The 26142-nt window shown below is 46.4% G+C and overlaps 1 pseudogene; it reads left to right on the forward strand.

Annotated features, from left to right (window-relative positions):
- Positions 1-23420, forward strand: part of LOC129402036 (E3 ubiquitin-protein ligase RNF14-like) — a 101473-nt pseudogene extending 78053 nt beyond the window's left edge.
- The last annotated feature ends 2722 nt before the right edge of the window (positions 23421-26142 follow it).

Consider the following 26142-nt stretch of genomic DNA (forward strand, 5'->3'; position numbering starts at 1 on the left):
TCTTCCTGTCTGTGCCCTTTAGAATGCGGCTGCTAGCTTGGAAGGAGGATGTCTTCTGGTGACAGAGAACTCACTTCTTTAGAGTAAGGCAGACTCCAACAGCATTCTTCAGCCATTTTACACATGAGCACCAGCAGTAGTTAAAGACCACTGGCCTAACCTTCTGGAGAAACATTATTCTAAGAAAGTTCTTCAAGTCTGTTTCCTGAAATATCTGCTCTGAATTCCTGGGTCACCCACTGAGGCACTCAAGGCATTATCTCTACCTTTTCTCCTACAATAGAATTTCAGATATCTGAAGATGTTCCCCACCCACTTCTATAGCCTAATATAGTCTGTTTAAGATGTGAAGTGGAAGTCATTCACTAAGAGAGAACAAACTCTCTCAGATCTAAACAAATGACATTTCTTTGAATTTCATTTTATCTAAAGAAAAATTACTATTTCCACTCAAACTTGCTCATCTTACTATCATCCCACTTTGTCTTCAAGAGACATTTTCGATATAAACATATGTGCTTCAGAGATAGGACAGCGGGAATCCATAAAAACATTGACATTATATAGCTACCTTTACATTTCTTTCCAATTCAAATCTTACTGTGCATGGATAGCTAACTCTCACCCTTAGGTAATTTCTTTCTTTATTTCTGCCTATCTGTTTTCCTTCCTTCCTTCTTTCCTTCCTTCTTTCTTTTTTTAAATTTTTTTTCCTCCCTTTCTTCCTTTCTATCTTTTATTATTGCTTGCTCTCTTGCTTGCTTGTTTTTGGTCTTTGATCCATACCCAGTGATGGTCAGAGGTTGATTCTGGTCCCACACTCAGGACATACTCCAGGTAGTACATGGAGGACTGAATAGGGCAATGGGGATCTAACCCACCAGGTTGGCTGTGTGCAAGGCAAACACCAAATCTGCTGCACTATCTCTAAGTATATTACTTACAGTAATAGTAGTAAGTCCAGTAATATTTGTCTTAGTCACTAACTACCCTCTAACTTTCCCCAATTGTTTGGCAGAAAGAAATAGGGCTTCATCAACTGGAAGACTTGGACTAAAACATGTATCACTTGTCATCCTGTTGCTCATCAATTTGCTGGAGAGGGCGCCAGTGATGTCTCCATTCGTCCCTGCCGCTAATGTAGTCCGATGGCATCTGCTCACTCCAGGAACACTAGGAGCTTCAAACCATTTGTTCAGGGTCTTGACGAAGAAGTCTGACCATCTTGTAGGTGGGCAGCTTTGCGTTCTCTTGACATCCATGGAATCCAGTCAGTAACAGCTCTAGTCCAGCGGTCATCTCCAAATCGCATTATATCTCCAGCCCATCTAATTTTTGATGCCTTGGCAAACGAGACAGCGTCCCTGATTCTCCATTGTCGACAGAGGTCAGAACTCCGAATTCCTTCTCTCACTTGAGTGAAACATGATATTCCAGGCATAGCTCTTTTGATTCCTCTTTGGGATACCCGAATAGCGTTCTTATCCTGTTTCTGTAGGGCCCAGGTCTCTGAGGCGTATATTAGTGCAGGAAGAATTGTGGATTGAAAAGATGTGCCCAGAGCCGGAGGTTCTTTGTCCTCTTAACCACTTCTTTAATGCTCTTGAAGGTGTTCCATGCCACTCTCTTCCTCCTGCGCACCTCAGGTGTCAGGTTGTTCGTCATGTTGACTTCTCGACCTAGGTACACATATCTGCTGCATTCAGAGATGTTCGTTCCATTGAGAGCAAATGGAATGTCAGGAACTAGCCTGTTTCTCATGAACATTGTCTTGGTGAGATTTGGCTGTTGTCCAACCTTTCCACACTCATGGTCAAAGTCAGCCAGCATCTGTGCCACTTGGCTAATGGCTAATGTTTGGTGTTATCAGAACAATGTCATCAGCAAAGCGGAGGTGGTGTAGTTGCTAACATTCTATCTTCACTCATTCCCTTCCATTTCAGTCATCACATGACATTCTCAAGGGTGGCACTGAAGAGTTTCGGTGAAATGGTGTCGCCATGCCGAATCCCTCTCTTTACATCAATGATCACTTCTTTGTAGAATGGTGAGATCCTGGTGGTGAATCCATTAATACAACTCATGGAGGATCCTGCTGTACTGAGTTTGAATGTCCTGTTTGGCTAGGGCTTCAGTGACTGCTTCAGTCTCAACAGAATCAAAGGCCTTCTTTAAATCAATGAATGTTAGATTGAGTGGCATCTTGAACTCTTGTGAAACCTCAAAGAGCTTGATCACCATGTGGATATGATTGATCGTGCTGAATCCTTTTTGGAACCCAGCTTACTCGGACGGTTATCCTTCACCTAGTGTTCTGTCTATTCTATTCAGGATGACAAGAGTGAATAACTTGTAGACGACAGACAACAGGCAGATTGGGCAATAGTTGCTGATGTTGTGGATGTCTCCCTTCTTGTACAACAGGACGGTCCTGCTGGTTTTCCATTGGGATGGAACACTGAATTCATACAGGTAGTGTGTGAAGAGTCAAGCCAGTGTATTAACGAGTACTGGCGGCAGATTCTTCAGGTGTTTGGGTCTGACCTTGTCTGGACTGGGTGGGAATGCTTCTTTTCTGACAAAATGGCATGTCGGATTTCATAAGGGAGAACACTGCGAACGACATATCCATCCTGCAAAATTTGGTACAGGGACAGGTAGACGTGGCTATTGAAGAGATCTGAGTAGAAGTCGTGGATAACCTTTCCATTGCCCTTCTGGAAAATGTGATAGATCCATCAGGACATCGGAGGGCAGTCATCTTGGTCTTATAGTTGACAAAGGACAGGCAGGCATTGTGAATACTTTTCCCAGCTTCTGCCACATCAGCCAATACTGCTGTTCTTCTCTCTTTGAGCTCTTCCTTTATTGCTTCTGGCACAGTTTTGCGAGCTCGAACATTAGCTTGTGATTGCCTGAGGCTTTGCCAAACCATGTTGGCGAATGAGCTTGAGAGTTTCCAAAGACAGGCCTCTTTTTGTAGCTTTCTCTCTTGGTGTTCCTCGAACAATCATGAAAGTGCAGAACCAGTTGATCATTTTCCTTGTCGATGTTGTCAACAATGGCATCTTCCCATATTGCTGCAATAGTGCCAAAGAGTTCCTAGTTGGTGGTCATTCTGGGAGTTCTCTTCTTTAACTTTGCAGTCCTTTCTCTCCGCTCCATGAAGTAGAATTTTGTATGAAGGAGACGGTGGTCTTTTCCCATATGGAATTTTGGGCCAAGAGTGACATTGGTCAGGCAAAACCTTCAAGTGAATATGATGTGGTCAATTTCATTGTGGAACAGTCTACCAGGAAACTCCCATGTTCAGCATTTAGATTTGGCCTTCTGGAACTGCTAGTTACCATGGATGGTCTTGGTCAACATGATGAATTCAGACAGCCTCTCACCCTGTTCGTTCCATTCTAGGCCATGGGCCCTAATGTGTAGTTTTTTGGGCAACCTTGTAGGTCCTATCTTGGCGTTAAAATCACCAACAATGACCTTGTAGAAGGTGTGGTCTTTTTAACAGAACTTCTCCAGCTCCATGTAGAACTTCTCAATTTCTTCTTCATTGTAGTTGGATGTTGATGTGTACATGATGAAGATAGAAACTGCTGGCAATGAGCCACATCTATTCAAACATAAGCATCCTATTTGGGTTGTTAGGCATTTGAACAAATCAATGATCGTGGCCAAATTCATGTTGACAAGGACACCAACACCACCAATGCCTCTGCTGTCACATGTTCCGATGAACAGTTCTTCTCCAGTGTTGAAAATGGCATGATGTGATTGATGCCTTCTTGTCTCAGTCAATCCAATGATGCTATACTTGATTTTCTGTGCTTGCACCATCAGGTCCCTGATGGATGCTTCCAATGCCAGCATACGTGTGTTAAAAGTGCAGGCAGTCATTTTAGTCTTTCTTTGTTTTGGCAGCCTAGTTCGGCCCTGAGATTTTAGTAGTCTGTCCTTGCTCCTCCTTCTCAACGCTGCCATATCTTGGGCTCTTCCAGGTCAGGGAAATGAGGTCCATTTTTGCTACTGTTTTTGGCATATTGAATATGCCACAGGTAGCTTGCCAGGCTCTGCCATGTGGGTGGCATGTAGGGAGGTGGCCCCCTTCCTAGTCCTCACTTATCTACAAAAGTGACCAAAACATGAGGTATTGGAATTCAGGTATACAAACACACAACTGATAGATGTTAATGGGACGCTAACAGGGTGTCCACATCATTCTCCCCTCAGGAAATACCTTCCATTTTGTAGCATCTATTGGTTTATTGATATGAAATATCACACTGAGTTAAATGAGTTAAATGCCAGGGGTCATGTTCCAGCTCTGTTATTGACCAGATAGGCATGTTTGGGTAAGTCCCTTTCCAAATCCAATTCCCTAGTCTTTCAGGGCTAGTGAGGGCAGTCAAACACACAGATGGAGTAAATTTTAGGTCAAATTGAAGATTGCACACATTTAGCCTTTTTACTTAGCAATGTTTTACAATATTGTAAGATTTCAGGTTACCGTTACACCTTTATATGTGTTCAGGACTCACCACACCTATTTCCAAAATTCCAGTGCCATGTTTAGCTTTGTACATTGTAAGGTGTTTTACAGGAGCAGAGAAGCATTAGCGTCAATCATGTACCTCTGAGACTGTGTCTTATGAACAGACCTCTTTCTAAGTAAACTTTCAGATTCTACAAAGAGGAGGCTGCAAGAGGTGTATATCTGCAGTAGCTAACACAGTACCTTGTATCTACTGGCACTTGTTTGGTAAATGAAAGAATAAGTCTCTAATAACAAGTCATGTCAAATGTTTGATGAATCAAATATAGCTTAATGTACATAGAATATTCAATAAGAAGCTATTGAAGCCCAGCCATGTTCAAAGATATGGAAAAGATTTCAAACACAAAATAAATCTTATCTGACTTATAAGTGCCAGAGTGCTAAGAAGAAAGTCTGAACTACACACACAAGCCTGCCCCACAGAGTGTTGAGGGTGGAAGTGAAGTGAAGAAGGAAGTGCTCCACACAGTGGCATGAGCTACAGTGTGAAAGTTTAGGGAGCACTCACAGGCTGCAAGTCTAGGGGAGCCAGGGCACAGTCCTCCATTCAGGTGGAATAATGAAAGCAGAAACAGCCTAGAGGACGGTTAATGGTTTCAAGTGGTTTGAAGAGCCAATGAGTAGACAGCGGAGGGGTAGATTACAAAAAAGTGAAACTTGGAAAAAAATGTCTTTAGCTGTCTCATTTATAAACAAGACTGTGTTTGTAGGTATAGGGAATTCTCTTTTCCACCCCGCCCACCCTCAACACACACACTCCTGACTTCTCCTCATTCTTGGGGAGGCAGTAGCTAGTCAGATTGGCAAACAAGGACAGAATACTCGGATATGTTCTGCTCAGTCTCATCCTCATTCTGGAGACAGGGAATGTCTCCGCACAGAGGTGTTTTTCTGTGTTGTATATATGCTTGGGACCATCTGGGGCAGCCTGCCTAACCCAGGTTGACAGGTCAATGGGTGTCGTGCTCAGCGGTGTTCTCTAGTTCAGTTCTTATTGGTCTTAAGGGTGGTGTTCTGGCCATGTCAGGACCTTTTGTTTTATTTCACAATTTAGCTAGATCCCATGTTGGGTAGAGGGATGGTGTGTATTGGGTGACTTACCAGTTGGTGAAATCTACACCATGTAGGGCTGAGAATATCTGCCTATAAGATTAGGGGGCTTCTCTTACAATGATCACGGGACAAGAGACCAGTAAGAAAACAATGACTTCAATCATTAGGGGAGAGAGCATGGATCCAGGAGTCAGAAAGACAAGATCCTGTCCAGTCTTGCTTCCTCTGGCCATCTAAGTAATCTTGGGCAAATTGCTTCTACTTCCTAGACTTCCCTTTCTTCATCTCTAAATGTTGACTTGTACAAATCTCTAATGCCCCTCTAAAGTTTCCTAACAACAGGATGTTTTCAACAGTTTGCTGAGGGATCCTGAAGAAGTAGCTAGTTAAGCATCCATCTGAGATGTGTGATTTGAGTGTGCGTGTGCTCAAGAATCTTCTGACTGTCTTATAAATTCTCTCACTTACTCCTTACGTCAGCCTGTGAACATATTCTATGATCATTCTTCTGTGTGCCGAGACTCTGAAGAGTAAAATAACTTTCCCAGGAGCCTACAAGTAGTAAGTGCCAAAGCTAGGCTTTGACTCTGGGCTTGCTGGCACTGTGGCTGCGAGCCCCAGCTCTCTGCCACACCACATCCGTGCTAAGGGGCAGTTCTGGGTCCTTTTCCAAAAGCCCATCATGATCCATAATATCTCTGGAGGGACCAAGTTTATGGCTTCTCAGACACGTGCAAAGGGCAGGTGCTTGGCTAGTGAGAGAAACCAAACTCTTGGCTCTCTCTTAGCTCTTTGCCCTCGGTTTTGACATTCAAAGGTGAGAAGTACTTGTTTGGCAATTATGAAAGCAGCACCCTGTGACATCTCTTGTACTGATGTCTTTATAGTTGTTCAGTTTTTAAAGTGCCTGTGATTTTTCTTCTTCAATCCTATTGGCTGCATAATTTACCATATGATAAGCACACAAAAATTTTTAAATGCATTATTTGATATTTACCACAATCTTTCAGGGTCAGTAATATGATTACTCCCAATTAACAGTTGAAAAAACTGAGGCATAGAGAAAGACAGTATTTGACTAACAATAGAATATAGACATGAACAGCATATACAAGGTCCCTAACAAATATTTGCAAATGGGTTGATTAGTCAAGGCTCAAATTTTTGAAATGTTTCCTTTACCCAGATCCTTTCATAGTCTTCTATTGATTCTCTAGTTAGTGGTATCTTTTCTGTTTTCTTATGTCGAATGTGTCTAGGATACTGATTGACATCTGAAACAGCTGCAGGATATTCCTATTACCTCTTTCAGATGGCCATGAGGGAATCACAGAGCCCCAGTATGGGTGAATATACACAGATCCTTAAACTCTGTACTTTTGCTTTAGTTGACTGATTTTCTCTTGCTTTTCATAATTATTCATTTCTCTTACTTGTAGCTTTTTTTCCTACTTAGAAACATAAAAGGAAATACCAAAATAAGCAAAAGAGGTGCTGAAGGAAAATAAGTATTCTATGCCACCTGAGTGCTATGTGAACTTCTCCAAACCCACATTTCTACTTTTGACTTTGGCTTTGGTGACAAAAGCTGAGTCTTCTCTAGTGGGGATGTACCCATACTGGACCTTCCTATGTACACCAGTACTGCATTTTGCAGACCCATCTACCTGGAATATAGCTGGGACAACCAACTTCCAGAGATTGGTAGTAAGTCACACATATCAGAATCGAGTCAGATTGATATGGTGGATTCAATTCATGCTAGGTTCCCAGAACCTCTTGTATCTTGACTTGCTAAGCCAACCGAAGTGGACAAAATTTATTTCTTGTAAGAAGCTTTAGCACAAAAACTTTTAGCACAAAGTAATTAGGTTCTTTGCCTCTTTGCTACTCACTCATCTTGAGCAAACACTCTGCTCTAAAGCTGCAGTTAGAGAAATCTCAAATTCAGCCTTGGGCATGATTCTTTGGACTATGCTGATGACACATATCTAAGTAGAAGTTAGCATTTTTAACTTTGGAAAATACTAGGAATAACATTTCTCCACCAAACACATGTGCTCAAGAATCTTGAACCATAACTGTATGATGTTTTAGGATGAGAATTAGCATGCATGACTTCTCTTCCAGGGTAGACCTCTTCAAATAGAAAGCTGTTAGTGTCCATCTGGATAAAACCACATCAGCACAGGAACAATCACTGTGAGAAATGCAAGTGTTTTTTTGTTTTTGTTTTTGTTTTGGGTCACACCCAGCGATGCACAAGGGTTACTCCGGGCCCTGCACTCAAGAATTACTCCTGGTGGTGCTCGGGGGACCATATAGGATGCTGGAATCAAACCTGGGTTGGCCATGTGCAAGGCAAATGCCCTACCCACTGTGCTATCGCTCTAGCCCCAAGAAATGCAAGTTTTAATTATCTAATGGAGACTCACAATTGTCCACCTCCAGTGGCTGGTGTGAAAAATGCACAATGAATGAACCCAAAGGAAAAAATTCTCACTCACATATTTTGTGGTACAAGCGAGAGTAAAGATATAAACTACCCAAGAGTGCAGCTCACTATGATGAGATCTGGTCAAGCAATCTATGAGTTGCCTGGCATGGGAAACTAGTACAGTTCAAGTGTATTAACAATTAGGGAATTGCAAGTGAAAGCTACAACAAGCTCCCATTCCTACCCATGGGACAAACCATAAAATGTCTGATACTAAGTGATAGAAGAGGTGTTGAAAATGGGATGCTGTATTCCCTATTATGAGGACTATCCATTGGTTCAGTGAGTTTAGAGGAAGATTCAGCATTACATCTAGGTGGAGAGATGCATCCACTTTGCCCTATTAGAGCATGTGTCACAAAAGAACACAAGGAGGAAAATACAAAGTTGTGGCTGGAGCAAGTAAATAATACAGGATATTGGGTGTTTACCTTGCATACAGCCAACCAAGGTTTGATCCTAGGCATTCCACATGGTCCTCCCCAAATACTACGAGTAATTCTTGAATGCAGAGCCAGGAGTATGGCTTCAAAACCAAAAAGCAAGGGGCTGGGGTGCTAGCACAGCGGGTAGAGCATTTGCCTTGCACGCAGCCGACCCGAGTTGATTCCCAGCATCCTATATGTCTCCTGAGCACCGCCAGGAGTAATTCCTGAATGCAAAACCAGGAATAACACCTGAGCTTCGCCAGGTGTGACCCAAAAAGCAAAAAAACAAAAAAACAAAAAACAAATGAAAGACAAACAAACAACAACAAAAACCAAATACATACAAAATCACGGAAACCACCTACTGTACACCAACGTAAATCAGTGGTATCCCCCTCCCATAATAGAGTGAAAATCAGTGAAAATGTTCACCCCTATGCAGAGGTGAAAATGAGAAAGTTCTCTATCTTTCAACATAATGAAGGTCACAAATGAAATGTTCTGGGAAGAAAGTCACATATATACTAATAAATAGATTATTATATGACTAATAAAAAGAGAAAGCAGAGAGAGTAGCATATTTCTTTTTTTTTCTTTTTTGCTTTTTGGGTCACACCTGGCGATGCACAGGGGTTACTCCTGGCTCTGCACTCAGGAATTACCCTTGGCCGTGCTCAGACGACCATATGGGATGCTGGGATTTGAACCCGGGTCGGCTGCGTGTAAGGCAAACGCCCTACCCACTGTGCTATCTCTCCAGCACCGAGTAGCATATTTCTTAAGAACTCACTGATTGGGGCTGGAGTGATAGCACAGTGGGTGGGGCGTTTGCCTTGCACGTGGCCGACCCGGGTTCGATTCCCAGCACCCCATATGGTCCCCCAGCACCGCCAGGAGTAATTCCTGAGTGCAGAGTCAGGAGTAACCCCTGTGCATCGCTGGGTGTGACCTGAAAAGAAAAAAAAATAAAAAAGAAAAAGAAAAAGAACTCATTGATAAATGTATAAGAAAAATGATTCTGAGTGAAAGCACTGCCTTTAGGATGCTGGTTTCTTCTGGGAAAGAGAACACACTTGCAGGAGGATCTACAGAAGATTTCCTGTTACACTGATGCCTTCATTTCTTAAGTGGGGTGGGTGTTCATCATATTCTCTGTGTCATTTAGTATGTCTTAAGTATTTCATAATACAACTTATATGTTTCTTGGATATGTCAAAGAATTTCAAAACTACAAAGAGGTTGCAGATCTTCTAAATTGAAGATAACAACAAAGAACTGAAATGAGCTATTTAAAAAGCAATATTGAGACTGATGGCACAGAAATAAAAAGAAGTAAAAGATATTGATCTGGGTAATCATATGCTAGCAAATCATCAAAAAGAAATAGATACATTCCTAAAAATGTACAATTAATCAGGACTAAACCATTGTGAAATAGAATTTGAATGAACTAATTGCTTACTAGTAAAAAGTTTATATCAATAATAAAAAATCTGTATGCAATGAAAAGTCCAGGACTTATGAAAAGTTCTTCTACCAAACTTTCTTTTAAGGGTCAAATCCAGCAATGTTTGGGGCACCATATGTGATGCTCACATCAGGCCAGGGTCTGCCACATACAAGGCAAGCAACTTACCTCCTGTACAATCTCTCTAGCCCTACTAAACATTTAAAGAGTATCAGTCCTTTTCAAATATAAAATTATTCAACATACAAAAACTGATTAATATAAAACACCATATTAATGTAAAGGGACAATAATAAATGATCACCTCAAGGAAATAAAAGCATTTGACATGATTTAAAATACTTTTGTGGTTAAAAGTTTTAGGATAAAAGATAAAGATGATCAGAATAAAGGAAATTGTACACATTTAATGGTATGTTGTTTAGCCTTAAAAAACTAAGAAACTCCTAAGTAAACTACAGTATGAGTAAATCTTTACAAGTATGCTAAATCAAATTAACTAACTTAAATACTAGTAACTTAAACAAACATCTCACAAAAGGACAACTGGAGCATGATTTCATTTATGTGACATACCCAAAGCAGTTGGGCTGGAGTGATAGCACAGAGGGTAGGGCATTTGCCTTGCACATGGTCGACCCAGGTTCGATTCTTCCGCCCCTCTCGGTTAGCCCGGCAAGCTACCAAGAGTATCTCACCCGGACAGCAGAGCCTGACAAGCTACCCCGTGGCGTATTTGATATGCCAAAACAGTAACAACATGTCTCACAATGGAGACATTACTGGTGCCTGCTCAAGCAAATAGATGACAGTGATACAGTGACAGTGACCCAAAGGAGTCAAACCATTAGGAGTAGAAAATTGAATATCTGTGAGTGACTGAGGGTGTGTGGAGGGGGCGCAGGGGAAATAGTTGTTGTTCAGTGGGTTTGGGTAGAGTTTTGGTCACAGAAGACGGAAAAGTTGGATCGTCTGTTGTGCAGCAATGCACATGGCATACTGTTAGGTTATATTGGTGGAGGTTGGCCACACATAACAGTGTTCAGGGCTCACTCTTTTTGTGGGGGCACACTCTTGGCATCAATTGGGTATGTGGAACCGGGGATACAACTGGGGTCTGCCACATGCAAGGCAAGCACCTTACCCCTTACGGTTTACACTATGCCCCATTTCCATAAACATTATGAGGGTAAAAATCTAGTTTGTTTTTATTTACTATTTACATTTAGAAAACCAAAACAGAAAACCAAGCTTAAGAAAAATAAAATCAGGAAGCAGGGAAGAGCCCCATTTAGATAAAGACCTGCCTGGGATTGATTGTGTGGTACTGGGACTGGCCTCTTGCACATCACTGGCCTTCTTCTTGTACTGTTCAGCTTGCCAGCTGTTTTGCAGCTAACAGTATTTCATAAATATAAGCCAACCTCAGGTGATGATAGCTCTGAAGAGAGTCCATTCCCTATTGCACGGTGAATCTCTATTTCCCATATTTACTTGGAAGAGTCAGACTCCTCCAAGCTTGTGCCCAGGGCTCCTGGCTTTATTGGAAGTGAGCAGGCATGGATCTTGTTCCCTTTCCATCATAGGTGCAACATCTTTCCAAGGTCGTCAGGAATCATGACTTGCTTCCTGGGTGAAATGACAGTGATATTAAGGACAGAAACGTGTGAAAGGCCGGAGCACTTCTCCCATATCACAGTGCCATCCTTGAGGACAACCAGCTTTATTTTCGTTTCAAATGCTCTACCTCTTCTCTGTCCCCTCCCGTGCCACCTTCCTGACAGAAGATGCCTGTGTGCCTCATTTTTTACCAGGGAAAGTAATCAAAATAGAGAAGTTTCACTACAAAGGGCCAGAGGTGAAACCCGATGAACTCAGCTGATCCTTTGTGCGTGCGGGTCCAGATTTGATTCCTGGGACCACATGGGGCCCTGAGCACCACCAGGAGCCACTCCTGAGAAAGGTCCTTTACTAGGTGTAGCCCCTCCCCCACCCCCAAATGCCAGCAAATTCACCCTGTGCTCTTGAAAATGACCTCTGCCTCCCAAGTCTGTAATCTTCAAGCTTCAAGCAGGGGGGCAGACCCCTATAAAGCATTTTCTTGATCCTGAGGACAGCTTTGTGCGGATGTTTAGGTAATGCTGAAATGACTGAAACTTTGTTTTTAAATTTTTTAAATTTTATTGAATCACCACGACATAGTTACAAGCTTTCATGTTTGGGTTAAAATCTCACAGTGGTCAAACACCCATCCCTCCACCATGCACATTCCCCACCACCAAAATCCCAGGTATACCCCCCCCTTTCGCACCCTCCCCCTGCCTCTATGGCAGACAATATTCCCCATACTCTCTCTCTACTTTTGGGCATTATGGTTTGCAACACAGACACTGAGAGGTCATCATGTTTGGTCCATTATCTACTTTTGGCATGCATCTCCCATCCCGACTGGTTCCTCCAGCCATCATTTTCTTAGTGATCCCTTCTCTATTCCATCTGCCTTCTCCCCTCCGCTCATGAAGCAGTCATCCAGCTATGGGGAAATTCCCCCTGGCCCTTGTATCTACTGTCCTTGGGTGTCAGCCTCATGTGATGTTACCCTACACTCCACAAATGAGTGCAGTCCTTCTATGTCTGTCCCTCTCTTCCTGACTCATTTCACTTAGCATGATACTTTCCATGTCTATCCATTTATAAGCAAATTTCATGACTTCATCTCTCCTAACAGCTGCATAGTATTCTATTGTGTAGATGTACCAAAGTTTCTTTAACCAATCATCTGTTTTAGGGCACTTGGGTTGTTTCCAGATTTTGGCTATTGTGAACAGTGCTACAATGAATATATAGGTACAGATGTCATTTCTACTGTGCTCTTTTGCATCCTCGGGATATATTTCCAGAAGTAGTATTGCAGGGTCATATGGAAGCTCAATTTCTAGTTTTTGAAGGACTGTCCAGATTGTTTTCCAGAAAGACTGGACCAGTCGGCATTCCCACCAACAGTGAAGGAGCAGTGACTGAAACTTTCAAAGGGGGAAATGAGCAGGGCCTTGGGTCATGCAGCAGCATGTGCAAACACAAAGGCCCTGAGGAGTTCCCTGCTCAAGGGGGCCTCGCCATGCCACTCCCCACTCACCCTTTTCTGAAGCTCCCTGCAGGTCCTGAGCTCTGCCTCCTTGGGGTCCGGTTCTGGGGTGCAGCTGCCTTCTGGTTCATCTCAGGCTCTGGGGAGAAGGCCAGAGCCAACACCCTCCTAGGATCCTTGGCCCCAGAGCCCTGCCTCGGGGTGCCTGCTGGTGCCCATTTGACCTCCTGGGGATCACCCAGGCAGCGCTGACCCCCTTCGGCCTCCAGTCTGACCTGGGAGGGGGAATAGTCGCAGGGAGTCCCCGGAGATTTATGGCCCTGAGCTGCTTTGTATCTTGTCAGGAAGTCACCGTTCTGCTTGGGAGGTTTCCCAATTTCCTCCTGGCCTGGACCAAACTGCTCTAATTTCCCCCCTTTGGCCACCTCCCCTGCAGGCGCCCATGCCAGGGGCTACATCTCGAGGGCACCTCCCTCTGCCTGAGGACAGGCCTGGGCAGAGGCTTTGCTGAGGACTGGGCTGCTGCAATATCAGCCAGGAGCACTGTCTGCATCAGGCTGATCCTCGGCGTGAGCAAGGGGCAGGGGGCAGACTGGCAGCCAGGAAGCCTTGGCCTTGGCCTAATTGTCCCGATGATTCTGATGCCCGCCACAACCCTGAGCCTCATGGGGTTGAAAGGGCCTGGGAGGCCCAAGGGCATGGTATGAATCCCAGTCTTCTTCTGCTTGACCTCCTGAATTCCAGAAGCATCCTTCCCAAGGATGCCCAGGGCTGAACAGCCAGGCTGTGCCCTGTGCCTCTCCCCAGACACCTCGTTTCCATGCAGTTCCATGCACAGCCCTCGCTCCTCCCACCTGCCCTGCTCACCCTCCCCCATAGCTGTCCCTGTCCAGGCTCCAAGAACCCCACGCAAGGTCATTCGAAAGTCAGGGAGTGCGGGTCAGGCGGGGGCGGGGGGCTGCCTTCTCTACCTTGGTGAATATCTTCCGTTTGCTTGGGCACTTTTATCCTGCAACACGCGCTGCTTGCTCTCCTGGGATAGCTTCACCCACACTGAAGCACCGCCAGGCAGGAGGGTAAGTGGCAGCTGTTGTTCTGTTCAGGGCAGGAAGTGAAGAAGAACATGATATTCAATTAAAACGACAGGGGGAATTCAGCGAGACAGCAGGGGCTAATGGAGACGGATGGCCCGGGAGATCAGCAGCGCTGAGTTCTGTTCCCATCTCCAGCCACCAGCCCCCCGGGGCGGGCAGTGACCTTGGGCCTGTCACTAAAACTTTCTGGCCCTTCGTTTCATCTGAAAAATAGTGGTGATGAGCCCTGCATCCTCCGGGGATTGTTCCAGGGATTAGGGGAGATTAGGAAAACACACAGGCCTCTTTTGATCCCTTCAAGTCAGGCCCGGGGAAGGGTGGAGAGAGGCAGAAAGCAGGCTGGGACGGGCTGGCCCTGGCTGCCCTTGACAGGATGTGATTCTAGGAGCCATGGCAAGTCGGCGGGACTGAGCTGCCGCCAAGCCCTGTCCCCCATCCCACTGGCCCCAATGCACCGCGAGGGTCCATTTCAGGTCTGAGCATGAGTTCCGGGCCACAGCCACTGCTGGAGTCCTCAGAACTGAGCTGGACCGGGGACCCGTGTCCCGGGAATCACGGGGCTTTGCATGGCACAGATACGAGGTGGCAGAAACAGGTTTGAAAAGTGCCCGGCTTAGGTCATTAGGAACAGGAGATGCTTCTGCCCAGGGTGGTGGGGTCTGAGGTCTGAACTCTGTGGAATAGAAGTTTCTGCTGCCCTGGATTCCTTTTTCTTCGGTGGGTCAGGGGAAACTGGGGTTACACCTGCTGACGCTCAGGGGTCACTTCTGGTGGGGTTCAGGGGACTGTCTGGGGTGCCAGGGGTTGAACGCAGGCTGGCTACGTGCTAGGCAAGTGCCCTCCCGGCTGCCCCTGATCTTGACTTTTCTGAAAACGAGCTCTACAATCTACATCTGCTGGAGACTCAGGAGAGAGGCTTGCGGGCCTATGGCCTTTTCTGTTCGTTGACTGAGGTGGACCCCACTTCTCTCACTCTGCCTCGGACCAGGACAACTTGAACTTTCAGGGTGTCAGTTTCATCATCTGGAAAACTGGTGTAACAGACCTTCTTTCCAGATGATGGTGTGAGATGATGGCTGAGGAAGCTAGTGGCCCTCTCGGGACAGGTCGATTGCTGCCCCAACAAAGAGTCAACCAAGAACTGACCCACCTTAGAGCAACTGAGAGATGGATGCGAGACGCTCCACATCCTATCCCAGGATTCCTGATGGGGGCATTCCACCCAGTCTGATCACTCTGGGACATAGCCGAGGGAGCAGCCAGCACCCCAAGTGATAGGGCAACCGAACCTGGGAAAGTTGGCATCGATTACGTGCCACTGATTATATTTCAGGACCCCAAGAAACACACGTGACCCCATTGACAGTCAGTGGGTGAGGAGAGCCAATACAATCACGTGATGGAGAACGCTGTCCAACTTCACACAGGTTCCCTGCCTTCCCTGCCCTTCCAACCAGAACCCACCTTCAAACTACTCCCAGAGGTTTCGGAGCTGGGGCAGGGTATACCCCACTTTCAGCTCTGTATGCCCTCAGTGTGCACTGCCTGCAAAAGGATAGCACTAACTTCAAATGCTTTAATGCCTATCAGTCAACCCGCACTCCAGGCTTTCTTCACTGGGACCCCTCGGAGGGGGGCGGGTTAAGTTTCCCTTTCTTCCCCAAGCAGAGCCCAGCAGCTGAAAACCTCCAGAACCCAGATACAGCCATGTTCAAGGCCACTCTCCACACACTAGGACGAGCCTCACACATGAAGGAACTGGCAGAGGAACCCAGGTGTGCGGAACCTGGGGCTGAGATCTACATGCCTGCTCGGATCGGGACTGGGACTCCTTCACCCAGATCCCTCATTTTCCAGTAGCTAGGCCGCCACACCCACAAACTGCCCCCAGCACCATGTAATCCCATCAACCGCCAAAATCCAGAGACTGTATAAAACAAAGCTCCCGGAAGCTTATAATCTAGCCCACTGATGTGCCTAAAGCAGCACACATGTGTTTGGTTTTAACACACTTGTTTGTATTCTTTGATATACATTTTCCGTCCCTCTCAGAGAGCCCAGTGAGCTACCGAGAGTATCCCACCCACACCAAAGAGCCTGGTAAGCTCCCTGTGGCGTATTTGATATGCCAAATACAGTAACAATAACAGGTCTCATTCCCTTGACCCTGAAAGAGCCTCCAATCGTTGGGAAAGACGAGTGAGGGAGGCTGCTAAAATCTCAGGGCTGGGACGAATGGAGATGTTACTGGTGCCCGCTCGAGCAAATCGATGAACAACGGGATGACAGTGATACAGTGATATTGTGACTAATGTCTTTACTGGAGACAGTTGATAATGCCCACCTATTCTTAGTCTTTGATGAGCTGGTTGGGAAACAACCTCTGCCCCTCAAATCTTCTTCCCAAGCTTCGGGGGCCTCCTTTTGGCTTTCACTAGATGCCACAACCTCGGTATGTGTGTGTGTGTGTGTGTGTGTGTGTGTGTGTGTTGCTTCCCAAGGAAACCCAGAGGCCTCCTCATCTCAGACGCCTGCCGACCTTCCTGCCCAAGCTTGGGTCACTCCTTTAACTTTTGGGGGGAGAAACCAGGCTTTGCCTCTCACCACCTGCCCTTCCAGCCGCCGCCCTGCTCTCCTGCCAGAGTGCAAAGGTCTCTGGCGTCTCTGTGACCATCACTCAGAGATTCCTGGCATGACTTGAGACTCATCAAAGCCTTCTCCCTCCTTCCTCCTGAGTCATGGCCCGTCCCTTCAGACCTTTCAACTGGAGCCCCAAAAGAGAAAATAAACAGGTTGGATGGGATCGCATTAGTAATAACAATAAATATAACAGCATGTGGGAAGCTGCACTGTGAGCGGGCACTGAAGGCTCACAAGATGCAAGAAGGTCCAGGAAGATTAAGAAAGTTGCTCCAAGTCACACAGCTAGTCAGTCAGTGGCACCGAGGGAACTGAATCCTAGCAGTTTTGGTGTTTTTTTTTTTCTTTTTGGGTCATACCTAGCGATGCACAGGGGTCACTCCTGACTTTGCACTCAAGAATTACCCTTCGCGGTGCTCAGGAGACCATATGGGATGCTGGGAATCGAACCCGGGTCGGCCGCATGCGAAGCAAACACACTACCTGCTGTGCTATCGCTCCAGCCCAAATCCTAGCAGTTTGACTGCAAAGCCCGAGCACATTGTTTCACACAGGGTCTGTTATTTATCCAGCGGTTGACGGAGTTGGTGGAAGTTACCGCAGCAAGGACCCTCAGCTCCCAGTGCTCCTTGTGTGCCTGGGAGCGCCTCCGGGTGTATTGCGAGGCCGTGACTGCCATCTGGTGGTCGTTGTGGAGCATTGCCACTCGGCATGCGCAGAGCTGAACCCGCAGGCCCAGCGTCTCACGGAATTCCCGGAGCAAATTGGCACACGACTTTTTACATGTGGCAATGGTATATTGACTATTTCTTTCCCTCTGGTTTGGTGTGTTTTACATTTTTTTCCCTAGGGGGAGAGAAATGAAGAAGGGGGATTGACAACAAAAGTACATAGGCCGCACTCCACCTCTGTGAGAACAAGCCAAAGAAAACCACAATTATGCAACTATCAAATGACACATCGATGTGTTTATTGTCATGGAAATTGTTATGTAGGGCGGGATGCCCATGAAATGTCATCCTAAACAGATGGAAAGGCACATTTTCAGTCATTTACAACTGAGTTGGGGTAAAATGCTTTCCTGAATTAATCAGGGTCTTCCGCTACGGAGCGAGGCACGTGAAATGATTCCTAAGGTTCAGCCGTTTCGTATTATCTGTATACAAATAGAAAATTGCGGTCGGTCGTGCTTTGATTTGGTGTAGAAAGAGGAAGGTGGCTGGGTGTGATGCACTGAATCAGGCAGGTTAGCCTTGTGATGTCTCAACTTTTCAGGGGACAACCTGGCTTTGAAGAAAGCCCAGCAGGCAGTAGAGTGCTAGGACAGGGGGGTAGGACACGTGCCTTGCACATGTATATCCTGATTTGATCCCAACACTCCTCAGAGTCTAAAGTGTTCATTACCTCGGCATCCCATATGGTCCCCCAAGCCTTGAATGCAGATCCTTGAATGCAGTAGGTTGGGTGTGGGCCCCAAATAAAAATATTAAAAGGAAGGAGCGGGGCAGATGGGTAAGAAGAGGAAGAGGAGGAGGATGAGAAGGACGAGGAGGACTACAATGATGAAGACCCCCAGATAAGGTGGATCCTGTCCAGGAATCCTGCTGTCTCTGTGGACGGTGAGAAAGGAAGGGGCTCTCCACCTACCCAGTCATGGGGCTGCATCCTGGGGGCCGCATCAGGAAGGCCCTGATGAAGTCTTGAAAACAGGGAGAATCTCCCCTTGGGAGTCACAGAGGTTATGATAGGGGTCCCCAGCCCCCAGCACCTGCAGATCCTAACTTGGCTCCTTTGAGCTTCCAAGGCCTTGAAGCAATGCCTAGGTGGCACAGACACCCAGACACCAGCAAGCCCTTCTCTGGAAAGAGCAGTTTTCAGCCCCCAGCCCAACACATGCACTTTATGAATAAGGGAACTCACAGAAGAGCCTCCTCTCAGGACAGGTGCGTGCACAAACTGGGCACCAGCATCCCTCCCTGGCTGCTGGCGCGCTGTTCTGTGTCCACACCTTCAGGTCATCATGCAGACGGAGGCCTCTTGCAAATCCATCTCCTTGCCTCCTTACCTCTGCCCTGGGGTCCACTGTGTGTGCAGCTGCTCCTTGCAGGGCTCCAGCTATTTGTTCCCGTTTCAGCCCTGGCCGAGCTGCCTCTTGATTTTCTTTTTAACACATCACACCTATGATCCTAGCCCAGAGACTCAGTCTCCCCCACTGTCTCTGAGGCTTCTGTCCCATCCATTGGACCTCGTCCACTTGTCCACATCTGTCCCCTTCTTATTGCTACCCACCTTGCCAGCCCTGGTGATGAGATGGCATGGACGCATGTTCATTCTGTGGCAGACATGAATGCCCGCTCCACTCGACTGATGAGATGGATACATTGGCACTTTTGCCTTCCAGCCTCCTTTGTAGATGGAGACAAATATTCTGTAAAAAATAAAAAACGCACGCACGCGGGAGTGGGTGACGTGTGTGTTGTGTTGTTGGCGGGCTCTTGGGGTGGCGCTCTCGCTCTCTCGCCGCTCGCGTTCAGTGCTCTCGAGCTGCTGTGTATGGACCAGATCGGGATGGCCCCTCCTTCTGCTCTGCTTCTGTGTGCCGCTGTACTCTCTTCTGTCAGTCTCTCTGTCTCTGTCTCTGTAGTCTCTCCTCTGGTCTCTTCCAACCTCGCTCTGTCTCTGTCATCTCTCCTCTGGTCTCTTCCAATCTGTCTTCTTCCGATCTCTCTTCAGAAGATCTTTCCCTTCTGCTTCAGTCTCTGGAGCCCCACTCGCTCTCACTTCTCACTCGCTTTGTGCTCTTTCTTTCCCCTGCTTCTCACTCTGATGAGTCCCTGATTCTCTTTCGCTCTGGGTTCTGCTTCTCTGTCTTCTGTCCGGCTTCTGTGTCTTCTCCCTCTCTTCTGTGTCTTCTCTCCTTTGCTTCTCTTACAGTCTTAGTTTACATAGCAATCACATAGGTTGGTGACACAAAGATGGGTTGAACATTAACAACAAAGAGGTGTAAGACCACTCTTCCAGGAGATTAACAAAATCTCATCTAAGGAGATTACTCCAGATTACTAGGAGATCCACTTAAGGGTGGAATCCCATCCAGGGTGTGTCACTTTCTTCTTTCCTCAGCTAGTAATCCACTTAAATAGTAAATTTACTTCTAATGTTTCTAGCAATGTCATTCTGTATGAGCACAGTAGGAGATACAAATTTAAAGTTTGGTTCTTCCTGAGGACATCTCACTATATATTCTAGACCACAGTCCTCAAGCCAGGTTCATCTTCCTAACCCCAGCAGGGTCCTGGATCATGATAGCATTTGTCTATGACCATGCTCTCAACTTATGGTTGAGTATTGTGGCACTTTGGCCTGGCCCATTTTGATGCCAGGGTAGCTCACAGCTTGCCCTGGGTCCACTCCGTCCCTTGTTGGGACTCTGCTTTTGGGGTGTTAGGAACTAAGGGAACTGAGTGAGGAAGCAGATGCCCAGGAGTAAATATTATTGGAGTCAATCAGCTCCCAAGTTACAAAGCATATTATTAACTGTCTTCCTGTGCCCATACAGAAAGGACATTGCTTTAAAATAAACTAAGTTCCCTGTGGCAAAACTAAAAGTACAAACTCCATGTTATCCTACAATAATCTATATCTCCAAATGCTATCAGGAGTTCTAGGGGCTCATATCTGCTAACGAGCTGGCACTCAGAGCTCAAAAGTTCTGCTGATTTTTCCGTCCACTCAACCCCTGTTTCTCTCCAGGGGTAATTTGAAGGCCCCCTGATTAGTCTTTCTTTGCCCCTGACCACAAGTATCGATGGGTACCCAACCTCTGTTGAGCACTGTCACACAGAAGAGGAAATTGAATTTCATGAGCCCCCTCTACAATGCTCCCTCCCTCCACACACACACACCCACAAGAAGCTTGTGATCAGGTTCTCTCCTTGTAGCGGTGTAATTTCACCTCTTCACCAGAGGAATCCTGTGAAAGCTCAGATCACACCATGTCATGTCAGGGCTCATGTTTCTTTTGAAACAAATTTATGTCACCCTGCCCTCAGTTCATGGGGTGCTCACTTCCTTGCTTAACTCCCCCCCCCCCACACACACACACACATGGTCATTTCTGGAGAGCAGCGCTCCTCACTCAGCCCAAAGCACAGCAGTCACTAATAGTTGCACGGTTCTCTCCTTCCTGTGTTGGGGAAACCCAGGTACCCATGGATCTTGCTGAGCCCCCTCATGCAGAAGAGGGGATGCCCACTGCTCTAACCCTCCGACACTGGGTTGGAAACCATGTCTTGGACTCGGACAGTAAAACATTCCCCTTAGAATTCTGAATTAATATCTGATAGAAACAGCCCAATGAAGAGCTTCTGAGAAAGACTCATACAGAGCTCTGTGAAGGCTGTGGAAGGTTTAGAAGACCAACACAGGGAGCGGAGGCTGGTAGATGGGTCAGTGGCAAATGTAAATGTCTGTGTTGCAAGCATGAGGCTGTGAGTTCGAGCCCCAGTTTTTCCTACATATGGGGAGCACAGTCCTAGAGCACCACAACAGAGAAATTTGGTCTCTGGAACTCTGAAGTCTTGGGGGTATGTGTGTGCCTGTATGCAAACACCACAACTGAAGTGTGAAACGCCGCAGGCTAAGTGTGTAAACATCTCACCCAAGCCTGTGTAGATCCCTTTATCACAAGGACAAGTACAGGGGGAGGGGGTAATGAAGCAATGAGGTGATGAAGGCCCCCACCCCTGGAAAGTAGTGACACCCCAGAGTGTGGTATTATAGATAAATCTGGATAGAAGCCTATTGTGTCTCCCCCCAAGTATACTGTTTCTTTCATTTTTTATCACCAAAAATATTTGTGGAATTACATAAGGAACCTTAGGTTTCCTGGACAAGAAGTGACGAGGGGCACACATCACTTCAGCTGGGACTGGGTTTATCAGAGGGACACCGGGCCGGAGAGATAGTGCACCAGGTTAGGAAGTTTACTTGCATGCGGCCAATCCAGATTTGATCCCCAGCATTGTAAAAGGTCTCCCGGGACCCGCCAGGAGTGCTCTTTGAGCACAGAGCCAGGAGAAAGCGTTGAGCATCACTGGGTGTGGCCTAAAACACAAACCAAAAAAGTGGGAGTTGGAGAAAAAAAAACCCATACCGAAAAGAAATCTAGCCACATTATACCCATAACTTTGGTTTTAGCCTCTAAAAGTGATCCTACTAACCAGCTTGGTGACATAGCTGCGAAACACCACGAGGTGCTCCATTTCCGAGAAGGGTGTGGACAGCAGCTGAATCACCCAGAGGAGTGCATGGCCCCTGGGTACTTTTAGCTTCGTACTCACTGAACAGACAAAAGAGGAATTACGATTGTCTGGAGACACTGACCTTCCAAGAGCTCCTAATCTCCCTACCATCCAGATTTCCTGGCAACAGGCTTCTGTTCCCCTGCCCAGGATGACAGTTTTCTCAGCAGTGAGTGACGCCCATTGTACCCCCAGTTCTAGGCTGAAAGATGCCGAAGTTGGGACTGACCTTGTCTGCTCCACCTCGCCCTGTCCTTGGACGTTCCCCGACTTGAGTCAGTTTGCTTTGCTCATCGTCCAGAGTTGGGTGGGTGGGCAAAGGTGCGAAATTTTTGTGACTACTTTTCTAGACTGAATAGTTCTTTTCTGTGGGGCATTCTGGCGGTGGAAACTGGACAGAACTGAGAAGAAACACACTGCCCAGAGACCCCAGAGAGGAGTGGGTGAGCATGGGGACGACGAAGCCTTGTCTCTTGGGGTAGGGGGTGCATTGTTTCCACTTATGTGTTTTCTTGGTGAATGGTGGTGGGTGGAGAGAGAAGAGAAATGGAGATTCTGGCAGGGCTAAGGGAAGGGGTTTGTGTGTGTGTGTGTGTGTGTGTGTGTGTGTGTGTGTGTGTGTGTGTGTAAATGCCTTCTCACTCTGACATGGGACAGTGTTCTGTGGTATAAGTCTCAGTGGAAGAGATGAGGTTTGAGCCCAAGAGGGGACAGTGTCTCTTTCCTCCATTCCCTGGAAACTAGACTTGGAGAAGATTCTAGGTGGCTGCAGCTCAGTCTCAAGCTCAGCCACAGGGTGGTCAGAGTAGCAGGCGACACATGTGCAGTTCCCTCATGCACCAGGTGGACCGTGGCTGGAGTTTTAGTCAGTTCTCTTTTCTCGAAGTCCCAAAGGTGTTCTGCATCTTGTTCTCCCAGCTCAGCATTCTGAGCTACCTGGTATGTGACTACATTTACACAGTCACACACATGCTTGCTACATACTTACATCTGGCCAGTAGGTCTGAGAGCGCCCTCTTCTGCCTCTGTGCATTTTTGCTCACGTTCTTTATTTCTTACCCTGCGGTGGGCGTCTTCCCCGGCTGGTCGTCTTTGCCTGCTTGCTTTCAGCCAGCCTCCCTGTCCACTCTGCTAAGCGTTGTAGGGAAGCTGGTCGTCTGGTTGGGCTTTACCCATCTCTTCTGGTCCTTTCTAGTTGGACTCGACCATGGAAATCACAGTCAGGACCTTGGAAAATGATGAGGGGAGGGCTCACCTGTCCAGAGGTTCAGGAGATATTTCCTACGGAACGTAGTGGACCGCTCTAAGCGCTGGGATCCATTGGTGGGTGAAGCACGGCTGCTTAAACGCCCTTTCCAAAGTACCAAAGTTGCCAAAAGTTCAAAGCGCCTTCTCTAAGGTCCCAGCACTAGCTACGCAGCGCCCCCTCGTGGCAATCCGGCATCTCCAGGCGGTGTTACCCACCCGAGATGCCAGAGTCCCAGGGATAAGGAGTGGGGCTCACGTGCGGTTCCAGAATGGTTGCGGAGTGCACCCTGGCGTGTGGGACAGCAAGCTCCTGGTAAGATAATCTCCCTGACTTTGTTTCCGTGACTGTAAGCCGAAACTGTCCTCTTCCGGCTCTTCTGCATCGCCTTCCTGTGACTGCTTTCTTGGACATTTAGGGTTTCAGTGACTCAGTTTCTCAATTAAGTCCTCTGGATTAGAAATGCCTAACTCTGTTTTGTTTTCCATATTAAACCCTGATTAAGACACTACCCATTCGTCAAAGTATTTCCCTAGCGACCTCTCCCCTGGCCATAGTTTTGATTACCTATCCATAGGTTATCTGTCAACTAATTGCAACTATGCAATGCTCTTTGAGCCTCTTTTTTGTGTTTTATAAATTGCCATCTAGCGTCAAAATGACTTGTTTTTATAATACCCACTCTCCATTAGATGGTAAATGTGTTCAAAGTAGTCACTTAATTTTTTTTTTAAATTTTATTTATTTTTAATTAGAGAATCACCGTGAGGGTACAGTTACAGATTTATACACTTTTGTGCTTATACTTCCCTCATACAAAGTTCGGGAACCCATCCCTTCACCAGTGCCCATTCTCCACCACCCGTAAACCCAGCGTCCCTCCCACCCTCCCCAATCCCATCTCCCCCCCACCCCACCCTGCCACTGTGGCAAGGCATTCCCTTCTGTTCTCTCTCTCGAATTGGCTGTTGTGGTTTGCAATAAAGGTGTTCAGTGGCCGCTGTGCTCAGTCTCTAGCCCTCATTCAGCCCGCAACTCCCTTCCCCCACATGGCCTTCGACTACAATGTAGTTGGTGATCGCTTCTCTGAGTTGACCTTTCCCCGGAACGTGAGGCCAGCCTCGAAGCCATGGAGTCAACCTCCTGGTACTTATTTCTACAGTTCTTGGGTGATAGTCTCCCACTCTGTTATTCTATATACCATAGATGAGTGCAATCTTTCTATGTCTGTCTCTCTCTTCCTGACTCATTTCACTCAGCATGAAACTTTTCATGCCCATCCACTTAACTACAAAATTCTTGACCTCCTTTTTTCTAACAGCTGCATAGTATTCCATTGTATAGATGTACCAAAGTTTCCTCAACCAGTCATCCGTTCTGGGGCATTCGGGTTTTTTCCAGATTCTGGCTATTGTAAACAGTGCTGCGATAAACATACATGTGCAGATGTTGTTTCGATTGTACTTTTTTGCCTCTCTGGGATATATTCCCAGCAGTGGTTGCTGGGTCAAATGGGAATTCAATATCTAATTTTTTGAGAATCGTCCAAATTGTTTTCCAGAAGGGCTGAACCAGTCGGCATTCCCACCAGCAGTGAAGAAGGGTCCCTTTCTCCCCACATCCTCTCCAACAGCGGTTGCTTTTGTTCTTTTGGATGTGTGCTAGTCTCTGTGGTGTGAGGTGGTATCTCAAAGTTGTTTTGATCTGCATCTCTCTGATGATTAGTGATGCAGAGCACTTTTTCATGTGCCTTTTGGCCATTCGTATTTCTTCCTTGGTAAAGTTTCTGTTCATTTCTTCGCCCCATTTTTTGATGGGGTTGGATGTTTTCTTCTTGTAGAGTTCAACCAGTGCTTTATATACCATTGATATCAACCCCTTATCTGATGGGTATTGTGTAAATATCCTTTCCCATTCTGTGGATAGTCTTTGGATTCTGGTCAATGTATCTCTTGCGGTGCAGAAGCTTTTTAGTTTAATGTAGTCCCATTTGTTGATCTCTGTTTTTACTAGATTGCTTAGTTCCGTGCCACCTTTGAAGATACCTTTATCTTCAATATCGTGGAGGGTTTCGCCGACCTTGTCTTCAATGTACCTTATGGTTTGTGGTCTAATGTTGAGGTCTTTAATCCATTTTGATCTGACTTTTGTGCATGGTGTCAGGTCAAGGTCTAAACCCATTTTTTTGCATGTGGTTGTCCAGTTGTGCCAGCACCATTTGTTAAAGAGGCTTTCCTTGCTCCACTTCACATCTCTTGCTCCCTTATCAAAGATTAGATGTTCATACATTTGGGGTTGTAGTCACTTAATTTTAATCATTCTGCACGTCAGCACTAAACTCGCTTGACAACAGACTGGGAGACTAATACCCAAGAATAGTTGAGATAAGTACCAGAAGGTTTGCTCCAAGCCTTGGAAGCCGGTTGTGCATGCTGGGGGAAAAGGCAGCCCAAATAGAAAAGGGAACACCAAGTAAAAGGGGTCTGGAGGATCCACTCAGGATGGGAGATGTAGGCTGAAAATAGACTATAGACCAAACATGATGGCAACGCAATACCTTTATTGCAAACCACAACACCCAAAAGGAGAGAGAGATCAAAAGGGAATACCCTGCCACAGAGGGGGACGGGGGGGGGGATGGAGGGGTGGGAGGGATACTGGGATCGTTGGTGGTGGAGAATGGGCACTAGTGGAGGGATGGGTACTTGATCATTGTATAACTGAAATGCAAGCACGAAAGTGTGTAAGTCTACAACTGTACCACATGGTG

This window comes from Sorex araneus, chromosome 1 (genome assembly GCF_027595985.1).
Source record: "Sorex araneus isolate mSorAra2 chromosome 1, mSorAra2.pri, whole genome shotgun sequence".
Classification (NCBI taxonomy): domain Eukaryota; kingdom Metazoa; phylum Chordata; class Mammalia; order Eulipotyphla; family Soricidae; genus Sorex; species Sorex araneus.